We start from the raw sequence: 6,857 nt of genomic DNA on the forward strand, positions 1-6,857 counted from the left end.
TAATACAATTTCCCCATTGTCTTCTGGCGATCAATGCTACCAATTAGATAGCCCATGACGGTCTGTTTCTTTTTTCTTAGTGGCTAATTTCTCCATTTGATTTCTCCTTTTTTGAAAAGGCTTTCATGACCTTTTTCCTTTATTTTAGGCATTCTGAAATGTCATTTGGCTTTTTTTCTAATTACAGAACATGGCTCTTTTAAATTCCCATTGTCTGACATTCTTTGAGATAAAGATACTTTTTAGCACTGAGGAATTTTCTCCTGGAAGATATTTAATTATTTCTTCTCCAGCATGTGTATTCTTCTCTTTTGACTTCTTTTTAGATGGAATCTGGGAATTCCAGATATCTCTTCTATGTCATTTAATTTAACTTTTTCTTCATCCCAATCTGTCTTGCTTGTTTCTGTTTTGCTCTGGGAGTAGTCCTCAGCCCAGTCCTCCAACTCATTAATTCATTCTTCAGTTGTGTTCATTATATAATTCAGCCCAACTATACATTCTTTCTCTTTTTTATTACTTTTTTTTTTAAGTTTGAAAATCATTTTTAAATTTCCAAGATCTCTAGTTGTTTTTGTCATGGGTTTGCTATTTTCCCAAATATGAAATTATCAATTACATTTATTAAATTTATTCTACTTGTTCTATTACGTGTTCTCTTCAAAATGTAGTTCTCCCAGTTGTTGAATTAGTTGACTATGTCACAGTGAAAGATATTAGAGTTCACCAGAGAAACAGAATCCAAGGTGCACGTGCACGCACGCGCGTGCGCGCACACACACACACACACACACACACAGATTTATTATAAAGACTTGACTCACATAATTACGAGGCTGAGAAGTTCCATGATCATCTATCTCCAAGCAGGAGACCCAGGAAACCTAGTGGTATATAGCTCAGTCTGAACCTGAAGGCCTGAGAATCAGGAGTGAGGATAGTATAGAGCCCAGTTCAAGGGCTGGAGAAGACTAATGCAGAAAGAGAGATTTCAAACTTCTTCTTATCCTTTGCCCTATTTGAGTTCTCAAAAGATTGGTTGATTCTCACCCACCCTGGGAAGGGCAATCTGCTTTATTTACGCCTTCAGTTAAAATGTTAATCTCTTCCAGATGATTATTAAGGAAGGGTGAGATATTATCTGGGTATCCTGTTTTTCTAATGTAGGAGCTTGTGTTCCGTTATGCATTACCCAGGTGTTCCCACCAAGTCTTAGCTGCTGTTTTGTGTGTGGTGGGGAAAGCGCATCAACCTTTTTGCTGATGGCTGCTCAGCACAAACTCAGGACATAGTAGGGATCTACTTGCTACTCTCTGCTTATAGAACCTCTGCCTCCAATTTCATCTACCTACACACTTGCCTCTGGCAGGTGTCTTTGGCTATAGTTTTCTTTGTCAGTCTGACCCTGTGTCCTCATTCAAATCTCATCTTGAATTGTAGCTCCCATAATTTGTACATGTTGTGGGAGGGACCTGGTGAGAGGTAATGAATCATGGATGTGGGCCGTACCCATGCTGTTCTCGTGATAGTGAATAAGTGTCATGACATTTGAAGGTTTTATAAAGGAGAGTTCCCCTACATAAGCTCTCTCTTGCTTGCCGCCATGCAGACGTGACTTTCCTCCTCCTTTGCCTTCTGCCATGATTGTGAGGCCTCCCCAGTCACGTGGAACTGTGAGTCCATTAAACCTCTTTCTCTTTATAAATTACCTAACCTCAGGTAGGTCTTTGTTAGCAGTGTGAGAACAGATGAATACAGTCTGATTTCTATTTTTGCAAAATTTTTACAGAATTTCTATTTCATGGATGACACTCTTTCTTGTTTCCTTATGTTATAGGTTTCTTATTTTTGTAAGTACATATTTTATCCTATGTCTAATAATTTGGGATATTAGGGGAATGTGGTATATGTGTTCGATTCAGCTCACCATGCTATTCTTCTCAGATCCCTCCAATGGTTTCTTATCTCTGCCACAAGGATAAACTCTCAAGTCCTTTCCACAGCCTATTTTGACCTTCATGATCTGTCCCCAGGCTACCTTTCTGGCCTCATTTTCTATTAATCTTCCCCTTGTTCATTCTGCTCCAGTTTTCTTGACCTTGTTGTTAGTTCACAAAAACACCAAGCTATGCTCCTGTGTAGTGCCTTAGCTGAGCGCTTGCTGTTTCCTCTCTTTGGGAGTTCTTTCCCCAGAGCTGCATGTGTTGTTCACAATTCTGACAGCTCCCTCCTGTCCTAATTATTGAGATAGTTTCTGGCATTTCACCTTTATTTAGTGTGGGCCATTATTGACTTCAGGTTACAGTCAAAACAACTGAATGTAATGAAACAATGAGAACTACTCTTAGCTACTCAAGCCAAAACATCAAATCCAGTATTTCTCATGATGATAAATTCAAAATCCATTCTGACATAAGTGTCTTGAGTTGTTTTTCAATACAAATGATATAGTTTGGCTCTGTGTCCCCACCCAAATCTCATCTTGAATTGTAATCTGCATGTGTCAAGGGAGGAACCTGGTGGGAGGTGATTGGATTATGGGAGTGGCTTCCATCATGTTGTTCTCATGACAGTGAGTGAGTTTCATGAGATCTGATGGTTTTACAAGTGTTGACAGTTCCTCTTTCACTGGCTTTCTTTTAGCTCCTGCTGTTTTGTGAAGAAGGTGGCATGATTGTCAGTTTCATGAGGCCTCCCTAGCCTTTCCTTTATAAATTACACAGTCTCAGGGAAGTTCTTTATAGCAGTGTGAAAACGGACTAATACAGTAAATTTGCAGAACTTTGTTACTATTTGTGTACAAACCTTCTTCTCTCTGGTTTGACTTTGTAATTAGGATCCTAGAGAAGGATGAAATCAATTATAATAACAGAGATGAAGGCAATGAGGGGCAGTCAAGGGTGGGGGCATAGTGAAAATAATCATTTCCTTAAATAGTAAGTCTTTTAGGTGACATTATTATGTGGGCTCTTCACAAGTCATTACCAGCCTTATCAGACAAGGGAGCAATGGCTACTTCTGCTGGCAGGGAAGAATTAGTGGATGTCAGGTTTGAGGTACTCCTCTAAATGTCACCCTTCCAAATCTCAGCACCCTCTCATTTACAATCACAACCTTAACTTTCACATAAGAGAGGCTGTGAATTTCATCTATGTTATTACTCAGCAATTACTTTGCAGAATCATATTCTGTTTTTAGTTACACCAGCTGTATGGAGCTGCAAGTTGAAATTTATTTAAGAAAATCGTAGAAATTGCCTGGTTTTCTTACTGTGTCTTGAGCAGAAAATTTAAACAGCAAAATATGTCATTTTGTTTATTTAAACTTTTCAATGGAGCCAGAGTAGCCAACTCACTCACACAATTCTAATCGTCCTGACAACCTTTTCACTATGCTATAACAATTGATATCCAGTCTGATTAAATCATAACATCAAAAAGCACTATCATTCAGGTGACCACAAGTAATTGTTTAAGTGGCTGTTATGCCACTATTTGGAGTCCAAACTTTAAAGCCTTCAAATCCAAGAAGCAGGGAAGATAGTTTTAGATTCCTGTTCTTGTTGGTCTGTTGCCTGTAATCTTCTTTGCTACCAAATTCTTTTTAATGCTGAGTTCTGTGGTAGATAACAGAAATCACTCTAGCTATTTTAATAATAAAGGCATTTAACATATTAGGTACTCTTAAAATTGTGGGAGTAGCTGAAGACAGAGCTCTGTGGAAGCTTTCCAGGATCTTTCAGGAATGGTTCCTAGAACATCACTGGAAAAGTGGCTAAGAGAGCAGTTGCCTTTTCCATACTCAGAATATAAGAATGGTTAGAAAGTTGATGGTTTAGCTTTGTGTCCCCACTCAAACCTCATCTGGAATTGTAATCTCCCAGTGTTAAGGGAGAAACTTGGTGGGAAGTGATTGGATTATGGGGGCAGTTTTCCCCGGGCTGTCATGGTAGTGACATTGTGAATTTCTTGTGATAGTGAATTCTCAAGAGATCTGATGGTTTTATAAATGGTAGCTTTTCCTGTGCTCTCACACACACACAGTTCTCTCTCCTGCCACCATGTGAAGAAAGCCCTTGCTTCCCCTTCATCTTCCACCATGATTGTAAGTTTCCTGAGGCCTCCCTAGACATGTTGAACTGTGAGTCAATTACACCCCTTTCCTTTATAAGTTAACCAATCTTGGGTATTTCTTTATAGCAGTGTGAAAACGGACTAATGCTGCTGAGGAATTATGAAACCATTATCTAAATTGCTGGCTCCAGAAAACAGGAGCAAGCCATTTCCAGAATAATTGGCCATCTTAGCTGTAATCCTTTCTAGCAGAGTGGATGCACAATAGCCTGGCTCTCAAAGGGCATAAGTCTAGGGCCTTCACACGGGGACCATTGCTACACTGCCACAGGAAAGCTCAGTTATTCCCACAACTTAGCTTCCCAGAAGACACAGTAGAAGCAGAAAAAAATCCAATTTCTGCCTCCCTTTTTCCTTCCATATCTCACAAGGATGTGAATGCTTGGTGGTAGCTAGGTTATGTATCAAACTCCAACTGTACAGGAACCTGGGAGATGAAATCTTGGCTTTCCTATTCTAAAGGGTGGTGTTACAATATACCATAATGGAAGTTCAGGGGGTTAATCTATAATATCAATCATACTAGCTGTTGTTTTCTCTTTTATACTTGCTGCAAATATGTCAAATATGTTTTATATATTTGTAATGAAATCGTTTATTAGAGATTTTGAATTTTGATGTGGCCAAACTTAGCAATTTTAATTTATAAATTTTCTTTGCTTATCTCTTAGTTAAGAAGACCTTTCCTATTTTAGTAGGAGAATATATATTCTCCTCTAATTGTTTCAGCTTTTTGTTTTGTGCAAATAACATGAGTTGGGACCTAAATTTATTTTTTGGGCATGTCATCACTTGTATTAACACTATTAGTTAGTAGTTGTTTCTTTCCTAGTAATTTGAAATACCACTTTTATAATATAATAATGTTTCATATATGCATATGGGCTTGTTTCTGGACTCTTTATTCTATAACAAATATTTATTTGCCTAGTTTCATGCATTAATTACCATAGTCTTATAATTCATCTTAGTATTTGGAAGGGAAAATCACCCCTCCTTGTTCTCCTTTTTCATAATTGTTTTGGCTGTTCTTATGCATTTACTTTTTCATATTAATTTCAGAATTAGCTTGTCAAGTTTTATTTAAAAATTATTGAGAGTTTTATTATAATTGAGTTAACTTTATAGATTAATTTGGAAAGTTTGATATCTTTACAATATTGAGTCTTCCTATCCAATAACATCAAATATCTCTCCATTTATTCTGGCCTCCATTTATGTCCTTCAATAAAGTTTTATAGCATTTTCCAAAAAAGGTCCTGTGTATTTCTTATAAAGTTTATTCCTAGAAGCTTTATAGTATTTGATTCTTTTATGGTAAATAGGATCATTTTATAGAAAATATATTGATTGTGGTATGCTGCTCTTATATCTGGTTTTATTGCTGTAATCTTTCTAATTAGCTTAATGATTAAAGTTTATGTGATTCGGGGGATGGGAAAAGCCTTCTACTAGGGCAGTAAAGCAGAAGTCATGTGTACAGATTTTGCTAGTTTTGTCTGCAGAAAAATAAAGATTATCAAACACCATAAACATAAATGGAAAAATAGTACTGTGAGACAATATTTGAAATACACAAGACAAAAAATACTGATATTACTTACAGGTGAAGGGCTTCATAATAAACAAAGGAAAAGATGATCACCATAACAGAAAAAAAAAAGGCTAAGGTCGTAAATAAACAATCTACCCAAACAAAAAGAAATAAGTATTTTCAAGAAATGTGAGGCAAAGGTCAAGCTCATTAATAAATAAGAAATGCCAATGAAAATGTTTTAATCCATCACCTATAACACTGACAAAGTCAAACAGGTGATAACCCTCATTGTAGTTATTAGTTTGGAGAAAGAGGAAAAAGAAAGAAAAAAGGGAAACGAGGAAGTCTTTCATACTTGCAGACCCTTCTTGAAGGTTCTTTAGTAATAAATATCACGAGCTTTAAATTCCTCCTGCACTTTGACCCAGCAATTTCACTTGTAGGCATTCTAAGACGTGTATTTCTGAGACATCTTAATGGATGTACGTGACTATGCGGAATTTTCTGTGGTTTGGCAAAAAGCTAACTTAAAGCTTTAAAGTAACACAACTCAGGATTTGAAATGTGCTAATGTACATTGTAAACTGCAAAAAATATATTAAAAGTTCTCATCTAAAGTTTTATTTGATTATAGAACCATTTTTGGGCAGAGAGTACTTCAAGAGATTAGACCACCATACACAATATGATTTGAGAGGGATGGGCTTGTCTTTATCATAAAAGTACGTAACAATGAGCTGTAAGTATGTTCATAATAACATTGTACACAATAACAAAAATAGTTACCATAAATGCATAAGAATGGGTAATGTTTGCATAAGGCATGCAACATTGATTTAATTGAATCTTATAGTCATCAAATACACTTTAGAAAAATAATGCCGAGGAAATGTTTCTGATATTTTTTAATGAGAAAAACTAGGCTATAAGCTTTATGTATAGTATGTAAAATACTTTGGGGGTACATATATACACAGAAACATGGGTGTAAGTAGAATTGTCAAAATGTGAATAGGGATAACTGTTACCTTACATTATTATTAGTGACTAATTTCTTACCCTGTTTTGTTTTTCCTTTAATTAAACATCAATGACTTCTATTCTAGGAAATATATTTTCTTAAAGTTATTGCAAATAAATCATCTTTTTATTTTCATAAATTAATGTTGAATGTGTATCCTCCCACT

The sequence above is a fragment of the Colobus angolensis genome, unplaced genomic scaffold (genome assembly GCF_000951035.1).
Source record: "Colobus angolensis palliatus isolate OR3802 unplaced genomic scaffold, Cang.pa_1.0 Scaffold6, whole genome shotgun sequence".
NCBI lineage: Eukaryota > Metazoa > Chordata > Mammalia > Primates > Cercopithecidae > Colobus > Colobus angolensis.